This window comes from Notamacropus eugenii, chromosome Y, assembly GCF_028372415.1.
Source record: "Notamacropus eugenii isolate mMacEug1 chromosome Y, mMacEug1.pri_v2, whole genome shotgun sequence".
Lineage (NCBI taxonomy): Eukaryota > Metazoa > Chordata > Mammalia > Diprotodontia > Macropodidae > Notamacropus > Notamacropus eugenii.
In genome coordinates this window covers 6,000,817-6,024,824 of record NC_092880.1, presented here as the reverse complement: position 1 = coordinate 6,024,824, position 24,008 = coordinate 6,000,817, and the positions used below count along the sequence as shown (strand labels likewise).

Genomic DNA, 24,008 nt, shown 5'->3' with positions numbered 1-24,008 from the left:
TTCTGTTTTAATTTGTTGTTGTTGTTGTTGTAATGTATAGCTCACTGTGTGGATAGGAAAAATATGTATTCTAAAATGAAAGTGATATAAATTGCAATACATCACTCATTTTAAAAAATAATTTGTAAAAGAAAATGGACATATAGTTGGTTTTTAAATGAACTATGAGAGATGGAAATGGTACAAATGTGTTATATGCTAGATTTGAAGATAGAACAAATCTTGTCTTCCTATCAATATCAGTGCAAATCGCAAATCGCAAAAGTCTTGCGATTCCTCGAACTCTCAGTTTCCTCTTCTATAAGTAGAGGGAATTGGGTTTGATGATAGTACAGCGCCCTTACAATTTAAAACTTATATACCTTTGAGTTCAAAGTTCACTGAACTGATGACTGTTTATTTCAGTTAGCAGATAAGAAAGTGTAAATGCTGTTATGATCTATTTCCTGGACTGAAAGTAAAGGAATTTACATAATTTGTTATGAAATTAGACGTGCATACAGAGATTAAATTGAAGCTTTGATAACTTACAACCCACAAGTAATATTCCTCCACTGCTTACTTATCCAGCAATGGAATTGTAAGAGCAAATATTTTCTTCCTTGTTCATGTTTTCTATTTGAAAAATAAAATGACCTATCTCCTAGAAACAAAGAAAAGAAGAGAGACAGACAAAAAGATTGTGTAATCCCCATTTGGAGTGTGATGCTTCATGAAGAAACAGATTCCCATTCCTTAAAGATTATTAAACAAGAACAAAAATTAAGTGACCTTGTTTAGGAAGGGAGTCTTTCTGAGGTACAGTTTTTCTTTATGGCTACTTAATGAGATCTTGATTTGATTTAATTATGTGGTTTGGATTCTGTTTTATCTGGCTATGGAAATCATTGTGTATGTAATTATAATTATTTTTCTCTTCCAGGTGAATCAACTTTCACCTGTGTGACCATCACCAAAAAAACATATAAAGATGGAAGATACAAACAATGTAACTCAATTCATTCTTCTGGATCTCACACAGAATCCAGAGATGCAGAAAATATTTTTGCAGCATTTTTACTTATTTACTCACTGACCTTTGTGGGAAACATGCTGATCGTCACAACAACTGCAACCAGTCAGACCCTAAGCTCTCCTGTGTACATCTTTGTTTCCTAAATGTCCTTCTTAGATTGTTGCTATTCCTCTTCAATGGGCCCAGAAATGATAGTTGACTCACTTTCTGAGAGGAAAACAGTATCTTTCAATGCATGCATGACCCAGATTTTTGCAGAACATTTCTTTGCTGGGGCTGAGGTCATCCTGCCAATGGTGAAGGTCTATGACAGATATGTGGCCATCTGTAAGCCCCTGCATTACTTGACCATCATGAGTAGATCAGAGTGTGTTCTTTTAGTTGGATTAGCCTGGATGGGAGGCTTTGTAATGCCATAATACTGATTATATTCACCATCTGGCTACCTTTCTGTGGTCCCAATATCATTGAACATTCTTTTGTGATTTCTTTCCTTTACTGAAACTCTCTTGTGCTGATATCCATCCCTTGGGTGTTTTTATTGCTGCCAATAGTGGCATAATGTGCATGCTCATTTTTTCCTTCTTCTCACATCCTATATCTTTATACTGAAGTCCCTGAAAATGCACAGCTCAGAAGGGCAACGCAAAGCTTTCTCAACTTGTGTGTCCCACATTGTAGTGGTCATTTTGTTCTTTGTGCCATGTACGTTTGTGTATCTACGACCTATGACTACCTTCCCCATTGAGAAGTTCATGGCTGTGTTTTATATAATCATAACTCCTATGTTAAATCCCTTAATGTACACACTAAGGAGTGAGGAAGGAAAAAAGCCATGAGAAAATTATGGAGACACCGAATGATGGGAAGTGAATATTAACATGGATGGAAATGGTAGAAAAAATTTGCTGAAATTTTACTTCTAATAGATGTAATGAACATAAAATATTTTAGTTTTATAATGATGTATTGAATAATGTAATGTTTTCGACATAGTAATATTGCATTTTATAAACACAGCAGGCAAAAGATTGAGGCGAAAAGTGGAAGATGTGAGTTGAATGATATTGTATCTGTTGGGTTTTGAACAGGAATAAAGACTACTTCAAAACAGTGGACATTATGGGTTCAGTATCATGTTGGATAGCTTCTGCTGAAGTGATCCTTAGACCTTTGCTTTCTCTTAAATATTTGTATCCATCGTTTGGAGAAAGGGATAGACAATGTGGGGAATAATCAAATTTATCAAGTGAAGTAAACAGTAAGCTGGTAAAGGTAACATGTTGGCTATCAAAATATCTTCAACCAAGAGAATAATGAAACAATTGTAATTAAATAAATTTTGTTAGCAAGAAATGAAAAAGTTAGAAATAAGTGAGGATCTAATATGAGAAAAATGCTAGCTTCTGTGGATACAAAAGACACAAAAGTGGAAAAAATTCTTAGCCTGTATTCCATTAAGTGACTTAAATGATACTAGGAAGAAATAATACATGCACTGGCAAGTAAATTCAAAGTAGTAGAGGAGGCTTTCACACTTAGAACAAAGTCAGGAAAGATATCCTATAGGAGATGGTATTTAACAAGAGACTTGAATGGACCTATGAATTCCAGGAGACAAAACTTTGGAAGGCAATTAGTCTAGGGTCTTGCCACTGGGAAAAGGTTATGTTGTAGTATGGAGATGAGAGATGTCATGTCAACTAAAAATAACCAATTGGCTAGGTTGGCTTCAACGTATAGTGCTTCCTGCATTTCATCTGAATAGTATGGATGAAAAATGAATGGATAGGAAATCATTTAATAAGCACTTATTTTATTTCAGAAACCAAAATAAAGAATGAAAGCACAAACTTAAAGAGTAATGCAATGCTTCTTCTCAATAAACTTATGCTCTAATAGAGAAAGACTACATAATGGGGAGAATTATGGCTAGGCAGAGAAATTTTGGGCTGGGATGTCACGAAGACGATAAGTGGAGTCATAGGGCAAATAATTGTAATGATATTGCCAGCCAGGTTAGTGATGTTGTGATTTATGATCTCAGAGCTAGTGGGAAAAATTATTTAGTAAAAGTGAAGAAAGGAAAATTACACACATGGCAATAAGACGTGAAAATAGTTTGTTGGGAGCATGATTGGTGTCGGTCAGATGAAACGTGGTTAGGCAACTCTTAACATGGGAAAATCTAGGAGTTTCAGTCAACTGTAAGGGCAAGATGAGTCAGAAGGATGATGTGCAAGTAAAACAAGTGAATCTATTCAGAAAACCACAGAACCCACAAAGAGGGCATTATGTAATGTACACATACAAACACATGGACACATACCCTCCCACCTATTTTTACATGGGCCCATACATATATACATAAACACAGAATATGCATTTGTAAATAGGTACTTAAGCATATGTATCTGCATATATACAAGTATAAATGTAGCTATAGATATAATTGTAGATGTATACATTCATGTATTTATACAAACACATGTATACATTTATGCATACAAAATTTATATGTATACATATGTATGTATGTGTATGTATATGTACACATATATCTATATTTAAGGTATGTCTATACACTGGAATTAAATGAAAGGAAAGCAGAGACCATTATCTCAGCAAGATATCATTTATTAGTATAGGCATATAACCTGGTAATAGATGGGTCTTATTGACTTCTCCATTTTGTGCCAAAAAAGAGGAGAGAGAGTTGAGTCAGGTTTTCTAACCCTAGATGTGTCTTCCTTCTTATTGGCCTGACAGTACATCATTGTGAACTCCCCTAGAGATCCCCAAATGGTCAATGATTTAATGAAGTGGTAAGCCAAAACTTCACAGAACCTCTTCCACTTCTGGGGAGGAAGAGAACTAGTCTTCTAGTAGGCAGATCCCTACAGTATGACCATAGCTTGGGAATGGCTTTCAAATGGGACTGATCCATCCTTTCTCTGGTATTTAAGTAATAGAATGTTCGATGGTTTGTGATTATTAGGCTTAATTCTGGCCATAGCATTTTAGGAAGAGAATTGCCATATTGTTTCACACCTAAGGGAAGTAGAACTGGATGGTAAAATCACTAGAAACTGTACCCTACCAGGGAACAGCAGAAAATAAGTTATTGAGAAAAGTGACTTTCCCTCCCCTATTTTTAAGCCACAGTATATTGCCTTTTACATAGTATATACTGTATAGATTTTTGGTAGGAATTGCATTTAGTTGATTGAAACAATTTGAGGGGAAAATTTTAGGGAACACTGTCAACATAATCAAATATTTAAATGGTCTTTCTATGGAAGAAGCCTTCTATATTTCTTGCGAAAAAGGAATATATCATTAAATAATGGGTCAATGTTTCATAAAGATTAAAGGAAAAAATTAATAACATATTTGTATCTATGCATATGGGCTGCCTAGGACGACAGGAATCAGATATTTTGAAGGGTCTGGCAGTCTATGGTCAGAGGATTTACTATCTGGGGATGACGTAGAGAGAGCATTCTTTTTCACTAAAGTGTAAAGTTAAGCAACCTCTGTTCCCTCTGACACCTCTCCAATTCTGTAATGCTAACATATTTCATTTACCCCTTAAAACCATTTTATGAAGTGGATATTGCAAGGATTAATAACCTAGAGGGAAAAGAAAGGGCTAACAGAGGTGAAACGATGTGATCAAAGTGAACAAGTGGCTGATTTGAAAGTAGCAATGTAATGACTTTTCCACCTCAAAACGGCAGCTTTCACTTTGAATGAATGTATGTACTTTGTCCATTCAAAGGAAGTCAAAATGCATTTAAGCTCAGATATAGCTCTCCCACGAGTTATTGTTTTGCTAGTTTGTTTGTACTCAGCTCTGTATGATTGTCTCTGAAGTGGGGAGATGGTAGACTGAAGACTCGCTTCAAATGGTACAGTCTTAACAGGATGCTCCAATCTATAATACTCTGAGCCAATCAAATCATCCCCAATAAAAAAGATCCTTCCATACAAAAGTCGATTTGCTGGGAGTATTGTCTTTCCTTTATTCTTGAGGTTAGTATCATTTTCTTTTTCTTTTTGTCCTATCAGTTGAAACAAAGGCTATTTTCACCATAACAGTGAAACTTGTAGAAACTTTCAGGTGACATTGTGTATCGAGGGTTGGACTTGTCATCCAAAAAACATAAGTTTTAATCCTCTCACAGCCACTTATTAGGTGCCTGACCCTGGTAAAGTCACCTAAACTCTTAACCTCAGTTTTTTCATCTGTTAAATAGGGGTAATATTAGCACCCACTTCACAGTATTGTGAGGAATAATTAAATAGCAGATGGATAAGGCTTCGTACTCTTTTAAACACTATTACAATTGTTATTGTTTTCTTGAAGAGACATATAGTCGTTATTACTGGTTTTTTTGAATTATTGTGTAGGAACTGGGTCTATTGGACCCACTTTGGGGGAGACACAATTTTTACTTTGATCGTCCTACAGTAGACCCTGGGTGAGTTCAAAATGATCCAAAGAGAGTGATTTGAAGTAGTACATCACAACTAAATATATTTACTATGAGTGTACAATCTTTCTTTCTAGGCTACAGATTAAAAAGACATTTGGGAATATATAATTATGGTGTGTGTGTGTGTGTGTGTGTGTGTGTGTGTGTGTGTGTGTGTGTTTTCCCTTCACTGGGTAGCTGCTCTAATAAATTTTACTTATTCGGTTGTCCAATGCATTTATCATCAGTAACTACAAGCCTTACCCTAAAAATGTAATATTCCTTTAATAACGTCCTTTGGAATTGAATTTCTAAATGTTTTAATCTTCTGTGCCACAGAAGAAATATGCAAAAATTATCATGAATCTTACCTGTGAACCTGCCTATCCTTGTTGTAGTTAGATAAAACTAACAAAACTCTGGTTGACACTAAGGAGAGTTTTAATATCTTTGAAGATGTTTTTCAGTTCCAATCCTTCTCTTACTAGACTACCTCCTTCAGTGGCATTTAGGAAGCAGATTTATATTGCAAGCAAGTCAATAAATAGTTATTACATACTCACCACATGCCAGAAAATTTACCAAATTCAGAGATACAAAGAAAAGCAAATAACTCATTCCCCATTTCCAAAGAACATTTTTTTTTCATGCTGGAGACTGTATGCAAAAACATGTGTATACATACACACATACATACATATACGTACATTTTTACACACATATACACAATGCAAATGAAAGATCATGTCAGAAGGAAGGCACTACATTTGGACAGGGAAAGGAGTAGAGATAAAAGACTCCTACGGAAAATGGAATTTGAGATTACTCTTGAAGGAAGCCACAGAAACTTGTAGTCGGATATGGGTAGGCTGATCATCTTAAATATAAAGGAAAGCACATGAAAAAGCATGGAGATGATCAATGGAATGAATAGAACCAGAAGAACAATTTATATGAAATTGACAACATTATCGACAAGTTGACTTTTAAAGAATTTAGTACTTGGATTAATGTATTGATTAACCACAAGTCTGGAAGACTGAAGATGAATCCTTCCACTCACCTCTTGCCATTGAGGAGATCAACTTAAAATGCAAACAGAAACATACCTTTTGGCGCTCAGACAACGTAATAATTTGTTTAGTTAGACTATTAATGGTTATGATTAAAGTTTAATTTACCTTTTTTTCTGATTCAATTATAAACATAAAATACATATTTTATATGTATGTGAATATAGAAAAAGAGGTATTCATATATGGCAATTAAAATATCATTGACAAGTGTATAGCAAGATCAGGTTCTATTAAATTATGATGTTGAAAGTCATATTGCAGATGGTCTAAAATCTAAAGAGTGGAGAGAGGTGGTGGCACCAAAATGGAGATTGCTTTCTCAAGAAAAATATCCTCCAGGGGATGGGAGAAGTAAATATTACAGTCAGTGGGCATGATCAGGTCAATAAATTTTGTTTTTTTTTTTAAGCTAAGGGTGAAATGGGCATGTTTGTGAGCAGAAAAGAAGAAACAAATAGAATCAGAGAGAGATACTGGCTAGGTTAGAGTTGAAGGTAGGTAAGTAGGAGAAAGGAGAAGTGAAGAGGGGAAATGAGAGAAAGGAAGTGGAGACAAGGGAATAGGATGCAATAATATTAGGAGATAGAGTAATTTTCAGTCACTCTTTTTCAGTCATCTCTGACTCTTAGTGACTCCACTTGGGCTTTCCTTGGCAAAGATACTGGCATGGTTAACCATTGCTTTCTGCCTCTCATTTCACAGTTGAAGAAACTGAGGCAAAAATGATTAAATGATTTGCCTAGGGTCAGAGTTAGTATGTATCCGAGGTCAGATTTGAACTCGGTCTTCCTTACTCCAGTTCAAACACTATTTACTGTGCAACCTAGCTGTCCAAGAGTATGGAACATTCCCTAAACTGATTATAGAGGTGAAATATTGGAACTTTAATGAGACTTGTCCTTAAAGTTCCTAAATAAAGATTTTTCCCTTATCTGGGAGTTAAGAGGTGGGAAGTAGAGGGGACATTTCTTTTCTCTTACTGAGAACTCTGGGTTGAGGAGAAACAAGAAAGAACTAAGATGGGCATGGAAGCACTGTGTGAACAAAGTAATTGCTAAGCTGAAAAACCACCTCTTATTGTTTATAAGTATCTAGAGATAGTGCTATTAATAAGCTATGGCATAAATTAAGAATCCATATTGATATCAAATAGATGGCTGAGGCCTAGTACCCTCTGGCTGTTTCTCAGAATCAGAATTAAATAAAGAGGAGTTTTGCAACATAAAAGAACTTCACCACTTATACTTCTTATTATTGCTTCTTCAGACACATCCTTTATGTCTATAATTTTCATTTTCATAAGTACAACTTTAAAAAGAAAAGGAAAGTTGTGTGCTACTCTTTAAAAGGTGTACAAAAGCATTAGAGAGATTAGAAGAATCTTCTAGTATTTCTTCTATAGCCTTGATGGATTTTAGGACCTTGCAAGGGAGAATTTGTGGTGGAGGTGGAATCCAGTGCATCACAGAAAATGGGAGCTACAAGTTACCTCAGAGAGGTGGAGCAATTGATAGAGTGCTGAGCTTGAATACAGGAAGACTAGAGTTCTTCAGATCTGGCTTCAGACTTTTACTAAGTGTGACCATATTAAAATACAATTACTCTGTTTCTCTCTCATAAGATTTTGTCCATAAAATCTTTGGTCAAAATCCTAATCTTGGTTCAGGGTTATCTTTGTGAATCTTGAACCTATGATAAAACATAGTAAACCTAGTTTTTAGCATGTTTTAGCATGTAAATTTCCTGTAATAGTATTATTTAGCAGAAGTTACTTATCACAGAGGGAGCTTTGCGTTTTCTGTATGACATCTATCCAAATATTTAGAGGCAGTGAGTGTATCTTTTCTAAGCCTGTAATGGTAATTTGAATTGGAAAATCTTTTTTGTTCATTAATAGGCCCATTAAGTCACATGGAGACTGTGGTGGGAGGAGTTTGCTGAATTGATGGAGCAGGAAGAGGCAGAGCTAGAGCAGAACTGAGAGGGAGGGAGTCTTGAGGGAAGTCAGAGCTAGGAAGGATGCAGGTTTCTGGGTAGCATCAGTGATTTTGTGATTGTGATTTTATTTAAGAGAGCCTGCTTGTGATGAATGTAATGGACCTGGTTTGTGAGAAGCCTATTAGGGGGAAGACTTTGGGTTAGTGATGTCCTCTGCATTGTTATTGTGTATAGATTTTGTTGCTATGATAGATTTGGGTCTGAATAATGTTTTGGTTTTGCCTTCCATGTGGAGAGTCTGGTATTTTGCAATTCTGAATTGCACCATGATATTCATGGCTACTGTGGGCTCTGTGAATATGGCATGGGTGCTACAAAGTCTTCTTTCAGACTAAACATCTCTATTTTATTATACAATTCATATTATGAAATTATCATTAGTTCTTTGGCTTAATTATACTCTTCAGGATACAGACCAGACTGAGGTGAACATACTTCCAGATGTGATCTGATCAGGATAAAATCCACCAAGATTATATATTCCCTTGTTAGCTGAACACTATTCCTGTCAATACAGTCTAAAATCTCAATGATACAGAAAATGTATATATGTATAAGTACATAGTTATGGAATATGTGTGTCTGTATAATACACATATACATATGTATATATATGCAATATAAATACATATATCCACACATGTGTACATACCTATGTATGTGCATACATGTATATTTGTGTGTATGTATCTAAGTATGTATTAAACCAACTTTCCTCACCACCATCCCCAAACCAGCTTGAGCCCCCCTTGCCTGAGAAAGGCCGAAAATATGGATTGGCCTATCAGGAGAAAGACATTTTGGCCCACTCTCACCTTAACCTATCGTAATGCTTTGTGTGCTCTGGCATAACAGACATGTTTTCCTTTGTGCTCTGAGTGAGCCCCAACTTTCCAGCTGGATTTTGCTGACTGGGACCATTCTACTGCCAGGGACCAGCCACCTTGAACAGACACTATCTGGAATTATAGGACTTTTCTTATCTTTGAATTTATGGACATTATACTGTTATGACACTGATGTTTTATGATTCTATCGTATTAAGAAATTTCTTTATCATGTTATGGTTAACACATATGAACATTATAATTTTGACTGACTCAGGCATCTTGAGTCAAAATTGGTCTGAGAATGAAAGGTCCTCTTCAACTGTCCTTTCGTTGAGCTCATTCATCTGAGGCCAGATTGGAACTCATGAAGATTCACAAGTCTTCCTGATTCCAAAATGAGTATTCTATTCACTGAGCCACCTCACTGACCTGCGAAATAGTACATATCAAATGGAATATACTAATATATAAATAGATTTTTTTATCTTCTAATAGTGAAGTACAGATAGTACACTGAATATAATGTTTTATTGTATGTATGTTTGAGTACAATTATTCTTCAGACAAACTAATACCATGAAAGAAAAAGAAATAGTTATTCAAATGCCAGTCAATGTCCATTAAATAAGTGTTTTATTCATTAGATTGTGAGAAATATTATTAGAGCAACAAAACTTACATAAAACACAAACTGTTTCTGAAAAGAGCACAGCCTACTAAGAGAATAAGACTGACATACATACACTTTTAATTCACATCCTTTATGGAGATAATGAAGATGGTTAAAGAGCTGGAAGAGGATTGTATGATATGTGTTTTAAATGAAAAAGTCACACAACTTGAAAAAATAGTATTTCCTTACCTCTTATCTTAATGAAGATTTTTTTCCTTTGGATTTTTTTCCTTTCCCCTTGGAATAAGCAAGTAGCAAGACTCTAGTACTGGAGAGAAAAGTTTCATCATCATCTCCTACTCAAGATGTGAGAGAGCACAAAAATTATTATATTGTTTGAAGGCACAACAGTCTTGTCATTCTCTGTGATGTGTGTGATATTACTGAGATAATTTTGTCCAGTAGTTTTGTCTGGAGTTCTTTTAGTTAAGTGCAATTTGAGATTTTATTTAGATTTCTTTGTCTGAACCACAATGACTTATGAATAAAGTGTGAATATGGATATATAGACATATAGATAGACACATATATGAACATGTACATATGCATGCAAGAATACAAATGTATATATGTGTTAATATATACCAGTGAATATGTGGAGGTTGATCACCTTTTGGAATATGCATATATTCATGTGTTACGTGAACATATTATAGAAATTTTGAATCTCTATGTAATTATATGCCTATATCACACATCGTATGTATATACATATATAAACATTTACTTGAGAGGCTATCACACTTCATTAAGTTATATACATAGATATCTTGGATTTTGCTTTATGTGACAAAAACAATACCGTCACTCATGAAATCATATTTTTATGGAATTGTGAAGTAAATTTTGCATAGTTATTTCCATTAAAGCATTCTGTAAATTACAAAATATTGTAAAAGTTTTATAAATATTGATTCTTACACTTCAAAAGCATTCTTTGTGGGTATTCCATTCACTGGCGCAAATCACATTTCCTTTTGTAACTCAGTAAAACTTAGCTGAGTAAATATAATGCAAAATTTCAACAATTTTACCTGTCATTATTAGATTCATCTTAAGATAACATACAACTAGTCAATCCCAAGCCCCATACTCTAAGCTTTTATTGCTTTGCTGACGGGTCAGTCCTAATATTCTATTGGCATGTCCCTTAAGTACCCAGGGTCACCTCTATACCATGAATGTAGGATTTTCTCAAGAGTTACTCTTGTTGTTGCCTTGCTCAAATATCAGTCATACTCTTACTAGCAACAATCATCACAGTAATAATACTGTATACAAAAATATGCACGAGTATATCCCAAAGCTTTGTATGAATGATGTTTGAAAGCTCAGGAATATGCACATGCCAGGTAATGGTACAAAGAGCGTTAGGGATCAAACTGTCTCTCATCCTTCTCATTGCATTGTAGTAAAGGGACACGTATCTCAACAAAGGGATTCCTTGAGATTGCTTATTGTTACTTCCTTGCCAACTACCCATGCTTTAAAGAACCAGAGGAACTTATTTTGGAGGATCTGACCTTTAACACGACAGTTATCATCCCAAGCTAAAATGTGAACATGTATACCTACTTTACCTACTCCATGTTGCTCATCATTCCAAGGCTTTCTGAAGTTAGAAAGAAGTTTCACAATTTTATACTTTAGTTTTTCCATTCCATAAGATTGTTTTTCCAAAAGGCTTTTGTGAACACACAGTAGTTAAAGGGAATGTCACTTTTACATAAGATTATTTATCCCTCAATTCTAAGACTAATTAATGGTGATAATAATTTTCTTTACAGGTAATCAGTTTGGACTTCTCAATACAGGCATTATAGAAAGAAGAAAATAATAATGAAAAACAGGAACAAATGTGCCTGAGTTTGTCCTCCTAGTTCTTACTCAGAATCCTGAGATTCAGAAAATATTATTTATTGTCTTCTTAACCATCTACATTATAACAATGGGGGATAACCTTCTGATTGTGGTAACAGTCATTTCCAGCCAGTCTCTGGAATCCCCTTTGTACTTCTTCCTTGCCTATTTGTCTCTCATGGATGCTGTGTATTCCACAGCTATTTCTCCCAAAATGATAATAGACTTGCTCTATGAGAAGAAGACTATTTTCTTCCAAGCTTGCTTGAGCCAACTTTTTATTGCTCACTTCTTTGGGGGTGCAGAGGTCTTCCTCTTGGTGGTAATGGCTTATGACGGCTATGAGACCATCTGTAAGCCTCTGTATTATTTGGTTATCATGAGACGCCATGTATGAACTGTTGCTGGCTATGGCCTGGGCTGGAGGTTTTCTTCATTCAATTGTTCAGCTTCGGTTTATTTCCAGGTTCCCCTTCTGTGGCCCTAACGTCATTGATCATTTCATCTGTGACATGTACCCCTTAGTAGAACTTGCCTGCAGCAATATCTATATCATTGGACTCTCAGTGGTTGCTAACGGAGGAGCAATCTGTGTTGTCATGTTTACAATGTTGCTTATCTCCTATGGGGTCATCCTACATTCCCTGAAGACCCACAGTTTAGAAAGCCAACACAAAACTCTTTCCACCTGCATGTGCACATCACAGTTGTTGTCTTATTTTTTGTTCCTTGCATTTTTATGTATGTTAGGCCTCTTCTCACCTTCTCCATTGATAAAGAAATGACTGCAATTTTTGCTGTCATCATCCCTATGTTGAACACCTTAATGTAAACCCTGAGAAATAAGGAAAAGAAGAATACCATGAGGAAGCATACGAACAGGCTAAATGATCCAATCAAACACTGATGGCCCCCAAGGGAAATAGAAAAGGCTTTTTATACTTCTGACTTGTTTTCTTGGGGAGGTGGTTAATGAAGAGACCATCTTTTCTGTCAGTCAGTCAACAGACAAACATTCGTTTTATCATTAGTTTTATGATTCCCAAAGTTGATTTTGCTAAAATTCTCCTCTAAGGGCTTCTAAGGAAAGCAACTATTCATTTTGTGCTGGGGGCATTTTTATGAGAAGGTATTCTGTGGATTCCATAAATAAGAGAGATGTAATATATAACTAATATCAATCAAGGCTGCTACTGAGAATTGATTGTGGAGGGAAGGGTTTGTGGGGGAATGTATTTCCTTACTGAGCAAATAAGATAATTTCTCTACTGGCTTAAACATGTCATTTTTTCAAGTTATAAGTGCATATTAACTGGAGTTAGTAGGAATATATGATTAGATTTTTTGTCTGTAATGTTGTGAGAGGCATAATGATGTTATGTGTGTCATGAATAGGAAAACCTGCCTCAGAATGAGGAAGACGTGAGTTCAAGTGCTGTCTTTGACCCATGCACTCTGTGTCTCATTGAATTACTAAATTTTGAGTTACTCTGGTAATTCTCTAATATTATGCAGGAGGATGTTTGCCAATGCCTTGGGTAATAAAGATTTCTTTAGTAGTAATTTCCATACCATTGAAATCTCAGTTGTAATATGCTACTCCCAACAACTTCAACAAAATCATGAAAATAATAATAATAAAAAGCTACAAAAAGTTGGCAAATATCGGAACCACTGGGTGCAATACCAAGCACATAGGTGCATAAATATTTTGCTTTCAATAGTGTATGTATTTATACAAACAACACATGCATTATGATACAATAGAAGGAGCACTGGCTGTCATGGACAAAGTAGTACATTCAAATCATGTCACTGATGTTTACTTGCTTTGTGACCTTGGAAAAAATCATTCAACATTACTGGGTCTCGGTTTATTTATTAGTAAAGAGGAAAAAATTGGATAACCTATGAGTGAATTTTCATGAAGTTTTAATTATATAGTGATAATTTAATTTTATAGATTATAATTTATTTAAGAAGTAAAAATAAGGATAAATCTGGCTAGCCATTTCACATCGTTTGTTAGGCATTCCTTAGAAATAAATACAGTGAGGGAAATGCTTTCATATAAGAGGAAAACACATGAGTCATGGCATGATAGAGATGTATTCGGGAGTTTTAAGGGTCATTTAGTCAAATTCAGAGCTGCAGAAAGGGACACACTAAAGACACCAGCAATATCCACATGAGACGCCAAGATACAGATCTAATAGGGACAGAGATACTCAGGAACACTTGAATAACAGCAAGTTCATGATTACCCAATGAGGAAGAACCCATACACAACAGAAATGCTTGACCATTGACAGAATAACAAAAGACTGATGAAAAAGAAAAATCAATGTGGTGTTAAAAACAAAACAGAACAGAACAGAACCAAGGACCAAAATAAAGATAAAAACTGAAGAGCTATAAGGTACAGTATCAACACATGAAAGAGTAAATCTAGACCTTGAGCTAGTAATGTAAAATTAATACATTGTATGAGTCTGAAGTGGGAAAGATTGAGTCTTTAGTAACTCTAAGATAAGTAGAGGCGAACTATAATTCAAAAGGATTTTTGTAATCCCCTGTAGAAAGTGATTGAGAGTTCAACAACACTTTGGCACACATGTTTTCTGTATCTTAGCTGCATAAATAAAATATTAATAAATACAATTATTTTTAAGATTTATGATCCTTTTAGCCTGAGTCATTCTACTGAGAATACTGAGGACCTTTTATAGGAAGTAAAATGAGTTTTATGTTGCAGTTCCCAGAGTAATGATTCAGAAGCCTCTGTGGGAGACTTCACCAAAACTTCACAGAAGTTCTAATGTCTGGAGGGTCATTTTGTCATTAGGGCCAAATTCTACCATGTTTTCTATAGTTTGCACTGATATTTTAATCAAAAGAGCTCTTAATTCAATGTTACTGTTATTATTATGGCAGTATATGTGGGGAAGTTTAAGCCCAGGGCGGTTGAATGGCCTACAGGATAAAAAACTAATTCATGACAGAGAAAGAATTATAATCAAAGCCGCCTGCTTCTTTGCCCCAGGATCTTTCCATGAAAGTGGATTGCTTACTTAGCATGAATATGATTAGAAGCTCTTTCTACACTTGACTTAACACAGTATAAAACTGTTAACCTTGAAGCCATGTGAATACTTTCTAAATCATTTTGCCAACATACTGTAAATTAATCCCATATTATCTTCATAATAGAGATAATTACCTGGAAACTTCAGATGGTGGTGAACTTTTTAAAAATCCATAGATTATTAAAAGTTACTATAAATGTGTCATCATGTGTGAAACAGAAATTACATTTTCTAAAAGGACTGTGGGAAAATAGTGATGAATAATACCTGGAGCTTATGACTTGAAGGAGACTCATCATGTAATAGAAGAATCAATCTTTGCAACCTGAGACTTAAACAGAGAACAGGAAGAGTTTGAGGAGCCTCTAAAATGTGTTCCTTGGAAATTCAAAACAATGAACATCCATTCATTGCCTTCTGTGTAAGAAATTGTACTAGGAGTTGAGAATAGAAAATAATAAAACAAATTGTATCTGACCTAAAAGTTCTCATATTCTATTTGGAAGACAACCAAATAAAATATTATTAAATTCAAAATATATGCAAAAATGCAAAGAAGTACAAAGAAATTTGTCGAAAGAAAGACCTCCAAAAATTTGAGGAGGAGAGATCTGACAAGACCTGGAGAAACAAGTTTTTAGCATATGATTTGAAGGAAGCAAGGTATTATATTAAACAAGACATGAGAAAGGGATACATTCCCATCATATGAAACTTATTGGTAAAAGTTATGAAGCATAGTTATGTAAAGTTATTTACAGGAAATAACTAGGATGCCTTTTTATTCATCAGAAGGGTAAGTATATAAAGAATGATAATGCTAAATAAGTCTAATAAAGTATATTGGAAATATAGTAAGGTTGACTTTGAATATCAAGCAGAATAATTGAGCTTTATTGTTGTTATTTTTATTGTTACTGTGTTGTGCTATATTTTTCTATATCAGTAGTATGATGCCTCTGAAGATTTTTGAGTAGAGAATGGAACGGTCATTTGCGACTTAAGAATATCAACTTATAGGTACGTAAGAATGGAGTGGAAAGTGAAGATACAAGAATTATAGATTAATTAGAAGGTTACTCCCATAGTGTCAGAAAGGCATGAAGGTCTGAATTTGGTTACGTGTTGTAAGAATGGAAAAGATCCAGGGAAGGTAAAAGAGGTATAGTGGAGTTCAATATAACAGTTTGACTCCTCGTTTGATAATAGTGATAAAGGACAAGAAAGAGTAAAAAATGATTCCAAAGATATTAAACTTTATTGCTGGAGGGATGGTGGTACCTTCAACAAAACAAAAGTTTGAATAAGGATAACTAAGGGAAAATATGAATTCTATTTTTAGTATGTCGAATTTGAAATACCCATAGTAGGTCATATTAGTGATGTGTAGTTGGAATTTGGTAATGAAAGATTGAAGTTCAAAGTAGAGATGAAACTTGATTATACTTATTTGGGAGTAACCATCTTAAGAATGATAATTAAACTCATGAGGACTGATGAAATCATCATGAAAGTTTTTAGAGGGAGGAGATAAGAAGGCCCTAGACAGAGTATTTTCACAGTGTGCAAGTGGTGAACAGAAGAAAAACAAAGTTCCAGAAAGCAGAGCAATAATGTGTGAAAAGAACCAAGAAAATCTTTCACAGACATCAAGGCAGTAGAGTGCCTAAGTAGACATGGTTATAAACTACACTACAAGTTGGACAATAAATCAGAATGACAGTGGAAAAAGTCTCACAGATAGAAGTTAAAATCTTTTGATAACATTTAAGAGTTAAGTTTTATTTGAATAATGACATCTGCACCTTTATTTTACAGAAGAATCGAGGGAGTAGATGATGAAAAAGGTGGAGAAACCCATATCAACAAGTTTTTTTAGGAGTTTAATTGTGTAAAGCAAGAGGGCTGTTATAGGGAAAGAATTTGATTGAATGGAGCCTTTTTTTTAAAGAATAAGTCTGGAACATATATATGTCAGTGGAGGGAAGAAACTAACCCCAAGGATTAATTGAAGATAAGGAATGATCAAGGCAACAAGCTCTCAGAGGAAATGGGAGAGGTATTGTCAAAAGATTATACACATGGGTTAGCTTTGGAAAAGAGAAAAAAATACCTCTTTAGCAGGGACTGAAGGAAAGGAGGAAAATGGGGGAGGGAATGATGGAAAATATGTGTAAGTCATTAGAAAATATGTGTAAGACATTAAATTTCCTAGTCTTACACATTAAAGGAGAGAAAAGGGAAGATTGCATCCTTTAGATCATAGGGATGTAAAAAATATAGAGTTCTGAATTTTTCTTTTGGGGAGAGTTTGATGACATCATGAAGTTAATCATTTTTCTCTTCATTATCTAAACGCGAATTTCTTCCTTGGGGATATATTTATGTCCAATAGCTTATTGGCATGGTCGGAGGTGTTGGTGGTAGTGGTGGTGGCGGTGATAGTGGAATCTTCTTGCACAGTATATCTGAAAATATTTTTCAACTTTATCATCATTTGAGAATGAAGATAGGTAAAAGGTTGATGGAATGAGCTCTTGGTTGGTTCCTATATGCAGATCAATATGTAATTGTGCCTATTGACTATTGATTATTTTTGATAAAACTAAGTTCTGCATCTTTTCATTTAAGATATCTTGATGTTTACACTGGTAGCATGTACATCCACATCATTTGGGAAACCACTTTAGGGCTTCCTGTTATTTTGACCATCAGAGAGAAAAAAACAACAATATAACAATCTGCGGTCTTGGCACTTGTCTTCTTTAATCGAGATCCCCTTCCTCCAAGGAAATAAAGGTGGGACAGATTCTGATATGTCTCCTATGCTTAGGTATTTTGGGGACAAGGTCTATTAAAACACTCAAATTAGCACAATCAATTTCAAGGTAAAATCAAGGCATTCCATTAAGGATGGGAAAACCTAGAATATATGGCACACATTTTTGCAACATAATAAACATTTAAAAAGTCATTTTATGTATTCACTTTTTTATATTTACGAGCACAATACCAAAAGTCCTTTATCAGCATTTTTATACTACTGGCTGAAAGGTATTCACTCACTTTATCTACATTCCCTCTGGATTCTTTTAAGTGTAGATTAACATCCTTCTCAAGCCTTTTTCAAGAGGAATATCTGCTATTGACTCTCAACCTTTTCAAATAAAAGAATAGCAAACAGGAAGGAAGTTTATGTGTGCCTTGTAAATATGGTAGTTAGTTGATGGTTAATAATGAATGGTGTTGAATTAAATACAAACAGATACTGCTTTAGGAGCTATTGATGATTCTTCTTTTTCAATGGACACAAGTCATTCTAACATGTTTAAAAATATTTCTATTAAGCTCAGTCTTCATTTCAGGTACATGCAAACTTGAAAGACAGGTGACATTCCACAGCTCTGTAGAGGACTGAGAAGTGTTATAGTAGAGAAACAACAACAACAAATTTGCTTAGAGTCGGAAGGCTTAGGGTTATTTCTTAGTTTTATTTTCAAAACATTCCTTTCCATAACACATTACTAAAAATGCGGAATGAGAGGGACTAAAGTATCTCATTCAATGAATAAACTGGCAATCAGAAAACCTAAGATATTTGCCTGTAGCTACATAGGACAGTTATGTGATGCACTGAATACAGTGCCAGACCTGGAATCAAGAAGATCAAATTCCTGAGTTCCAGTCTGGCCTCAGACGCTTACTAGCTATGTGACCCTGGTTAAATTACTTAAGCCTGTTTGCCTCAGTTTCCTCATCTATAAAATGAGTTGGATAGGGAAATAAGAAACTACTCTGGTATTTTTGCCATGAAAACCCCAAATGGATTCACAATGAGCCAGACAAATCTAAAATGAATGAATAAGAACTATGAACATGCAAGACATTAAAAAAAGCTGTGATATAAGTTCAAAAACAGGAATTATTTTTCATTACACACAGATTCAGAGAATTTGTCAATTGTAGTGCATCTCCACAACCCATCTAGTACAACCTACATACACTCTAAGTCTACACGAATTTCCATTATAATACACTACTCAAATGGTTACCCAATGGGTCACCATTCTGCCTTTGATATCTCACCACACGTAAGCAATTTAATCTGTTGTAGGCTCAGTTGTCTCATTTCTGAAAGGGGGATAATAATACGTGAATTACCTATTCATAGGGTCACCAAATGTGTATTTATTGGGTAGCAAAATTAAAAGTGGTATAAATTATAATGCCCCCTTGAGGTAGTTGACTAGAATTGTTCCTCAAATTAACTTGAAATCTAAATCTGTGGTCCTATTATTAGTAGACTGATTCCATTTTTCACGATTAATCAGTTGTTTTATTATAAAAAGCATGACCTGTGAGGAAATAGCACTAATTTACAGTACTTTAGGCTAATTCTGTGGAAAGGGATATCTAACCAACAATTGGAAGTGTCTGTATTGTTATTCACTGGCTATGCCTACACACAAGAACTAAATCAATTGAATTTAATATTTTGCAATAAATATTACTGAAATTTATCTTCATATATAATGTGTCACCCCACAAACCCACCATACTGAACAAGTAAAGATAAATGGACCAAGGAACAAAGGAGCAAATAAAGCTCACCATAAATATGTATAACCCATCAAGGTAAATTCCCAACTTAGCCATCTCTGAAAATGAATGACTCTCTCTTCAGAACTTCTAGAAAGTTTCCACTTCAGCCTTCTGGACTCATATTTTGTCATTGTGTTGGTCACAATCATAAAGAATTTCAAAGATTTTTTTCTCCCCTTCTACAGTGTATGTGTTTTACAATTCCATACATTTTTTCTCTTTCTGCTCACTTAACTCTACATCAATTAGCAGGGGTTCTTCCAATTTTCTATGAAAGTATACATTCCACTATTTCTAATGTCACTATAATATCTCATTAACTTCATACAATATAAATCTTTAGCTTTCCTCAATAGCAAGGAACTCCGTTATTTTCCTTTTTTAACCTACCAAAAGAGCTACCATAAATATTTTTGTAAAGATGGTTGTTTTTTACTTTTTTAAAATCTATTTGAAGAATAAGCCTAATAGCAAGTAGTATAGCTGGGGACACAGATGTTTGAACAGTTTAGTGACTTCAAATTTTCTTTTCATAATAGTTGAGTTATCAATTTACTATAAAATAAAAAAAATAAGCTTGCTACTGAAGCAACTTGTCTATCTCTATGTGTTGGCAACCAAATTCATCTAAAGTTTAGTGAAGTTTAATTGTTTTGACAAAATTTACAGAAGCATAAAGGGTCATATTTCACAATAAGGAATAAGTAATAAGCCTGTTCATATCCATGCGTATTTTTATTTCATCTCAGGACAAACTGTTGACAAGACTGTACCACAGGTAAATTTGTAGGCACTCTTTAAACCCTATAGCTAAGAGATCCCCAGGCTATAGTTAGAAATCAAAGAGAAATATAGGATAAATTTAATTTAATTAGAAGTGAGAATGCCACATAAACATCTTCTGTAAAATATCTCAGCATAGCTGTACATATTTCCTCAAAATATAGTTTAAGAAGACTACAAATCTCATCTCTAGAAAAAGAATGTTTTCCTATTGACTTCTGTTATAAATAAGGACATATAATTCCCATAAGTCAGAATCAATTTCTTAGAATAAATAACATTCTTTTAATTGCTAAAAAAAAATTTAAAAAGAATTATGCACCCACCCCATTGTCATATCATAATATCCCAGTTGGAAATTAGCAAAACAAACATTTCCTGTCTCCAAGACTTTGAATAGCCAGCTGCTAGTGCCTTTTGTGTAAAATTACCTGGTGTGTATTATATAAATATTTTCTCTATACATATAAATTGCTTTCTCTTATGGAATGCAATCTTTCCAAGAGCAGATAATATTTTATCCATCTTTGTGGCCCCAATATCTAGCATATAATTATTTAATAAATGCTAATTGGAAGATTAGTTTTTATTCATGTATGTGAAGTAGACACTATAACATATTTTCTCGACTATTTCATAGTTATATTGTGAAAAGAAATCTCTCAGTACAGTCAGAAACCTTGAAATCATAAGAAGGTGGTTACATTTAGAAACATCTATATGTCTTTAAGATAACCGGAATTTACAACTGAATTCAACATCTATGTAAAGGTCAGATGGCAAATAGGAATGTGACTGAATTTGGTCTATTGAGTCTCATAAGGAATCCTGAAATGAAGAAAGTTATATTTCCTATATTTTTAATCACTTATATTATCACTGTCATGTATAATATGCTCATTGTTATCACCATTGCCTCCAACCAGACTCTGGTCTCGCCAATGTACTTCTTTCTAGCATTCTTGTCTCTGATAGATGCTTTCTATCCATCATCAATGGTCCCCAAAATGCTTGTGGATTTACTCCGTGAGAAGAAAACCATCTCTTTCAATGCATACATGACTCAGATTTTTCTAGAGCATTTTCTTGGGACTTCTGAGATTGTCCTCCTCATAGTAATGGCCTTTGACAGGTATGTGGCCATCTGTAGATCTCTGCACTACATGCCTATAATGAATCACCACCTTTGCCACCTCGTTGGATTGGCTTGGACAATTGGCTTCCTGCATTCAATAGGAAAGATTTTCACCATAGTCTGGCTTCCTTTCTGTGGGCCCAATGTTATAGATAGCTTTGTGTGTGGCATCATTCCCTTGATTCAGCTTGCCTGCCCGGACACCTTCCTCACTGGTCTGTTGGTCATTGCCAATGCAGGGTTAATTTCAATGATTAGTTTTGTTGTTTTGATGTTCTCCTACGTCATTATCCTGCATTCCCTGAGAAGTTACAGCTCTGAAGAGAGACACAAGGCTCTGTCTACTTGTAGCTCCCACATCATTGTAGTGATCCTGTTCTTTGTCCCTTGTATGTCCATGTGTCTGTAACCAGTAGTCACATTCCCCATGGATAAAACTGTAACTGTATTTTACACCCTTGTCACTCCCATGTTGAACCCACTTATCTATACAGCAAGAAATGAAGAGGTAAAAAATGAAGAAATTATGGAGTAGAAAAACAGGTTGAGATTACAAATGATTCTAAACATCAATAACTGTGCTAATTTTTATCCCTACTCTTGGAGGTTTTTCCCAAACTGCCTGTACATTCTTTGTAAACTTTTACCATCATTTTATATGGCAAATTCAATTTGTTATTTTGTGATTATAAATAGAGAAAAGTGGAAATATATGTACAAAGGTCCTGATCCATTAACAAATGTTCATGTTCTGACAACTTTTCACTATGTAAATGCAAATTATTATCGTTTAAATCAACTATCTATTCATTTGCATGTTTTCCAAATTTGTGGAATAAATCATAAATTTTTCTAGGTAATAAGCACTGTGCCACAATATTTTTTTTTTAAATTTTGCCCTGCTGCATACCTTGAAAATTTCAGTCACACGTATACATAGAAAAAAATTATTTTATCTCTGTATTGAATGATTCTGCACAAACTGCTGGATGCTTGTATATGTAGATAATTTTATTTCTTTCAACTGTCCCAGAATTCAAGAATTTTGTGGATGTTAAAGTGCCAAGTATAACTTCAAGATAATGAAAATAATCTGGGAGGATACATCATTGCTACATGAACCACATTCAGCACTCTGGCAATGTCTGACCATGTCCCTTTCTGTGAGTAATTTTTAACGCATACATACAAAATTTAATGAAATAATTAGATTTACACGTTACTGCAAATAGAATATCCTGTTTTTGTTTTTGCTTTTTACTTTTCAAGATCACAACCCCCTAGAAATCTATCCACGAACTTCATTAGGAAGACCTGTCAATTCCAGATTAAGGACACCGCTGGACTTCCTCTTTGAGAATTGACTTCAAAGTCTGGAAATTATTCCTTTTGACAGCCTCAAAGATTTTTTAATAGATATTTCTTAAGGAATGTTTCTGTGTGTATGTGTATAGATTTGTATATATATATATATATATATATATATATATATATATATATGTATATATATATATATATATATATATATATATATATATATACGCATGCTTGTATGAACACACATATGCAAATGCTTGTTTCTGTCCACTTCTGTCTTTGGAAACAGCCGAACATCTCCTGGAAACAAGTGAGATATTAGAATGCAGGGATCAATGTAGTATAATCTTTAATTCATTACAATGAGTTGTGATCCTTTAGAGAAAAGATCATATAATGTGAAGACATTAGCCGACATATTGCTCTTCCTTGTAAAAAGCTCTCGCTTGTGAGTATAAATAATGGAGGTAGAGAAATAATAACATGTGTCCTCACTTGTAAGATTTGATGAAGAATTAGGTGAGAGGGTATTGATGGGACAATCCCAAATTAGCAAATTAAATTACAGGAATTGAAGACAAACTTCCCTTGTTGTCTTTAATAGTAGCAATGTCAGTTCCTGCTTCTAAGATATTTGGGAGCCTTTTTAAAAACGAGGATCACTCTAACCAAGTTAGAGGATGATCATGATGTGCTTTGTTTCTTCCTCTTCTCCTGAGAAAAAAAAAAGGCCCTTTCCTACACCTATCCCAAAATTAAAAAAAAATGACACCTACTATTGAATTAAAGTTAATATCATTTCAATCATGATTGTGGGTCTGAAAATAGACATATTAGACCGGGTGCATTTCTGGTGGGAACCATGTGAACAGGAACGTGCACAGTTAGAAATTAAAGGAGATAAAGAACGAGGAACATTTTTTGGCAAGCAATGTTGGAAGGAGAATCAGCTTTGAGATCCCTAGCCTGGGTCTTTAGAACTCGATTTTGAAACAATTAATGGAAGGCCACCTTACAACCAGAGCTGGAGGATTGGGAGAAAAAAGGATCAGAGACTCAGTGTTTGTATTGTTCAACAGTATTTTTCATGATCATTTGCTTTCACTGTTATCACTTTGTAATGTTGCCATTTCCATTACCATCAAAAGCCACCCA

At 34.5% G+C, this 24,008-nt stretch overlaps 3 pseudogenes; all 3 read left to right on the top strand.

The window, feature by feature from the left end:
• Window positions 1-970: 970 nt before the first annotated feature.
• On the top strand, window positions 971-1,895 carry LOC140516745 (olfactory receptor 4C5-like; annotated as a pseudogene).
• Window positions 1,896-6,353: 4,458 nt separating this feature from the next.
• Window positions 6,354-12,837, top strand: LOC140516744 (olfactory receptor 4A15-like; annotated as a pseudogene).
• An 8,340-nt stretch (window positions 12,838-21,177) lies between these two features.
• On the top strand, window positions 21,178-22,084 carry LOC140516742 (olfactory receptor 4C3-like; annotated as a pseudogene).
• The last annotated feature ends 1,924 nt before the right edge of the window (window positions 22,085-24,008 follow it).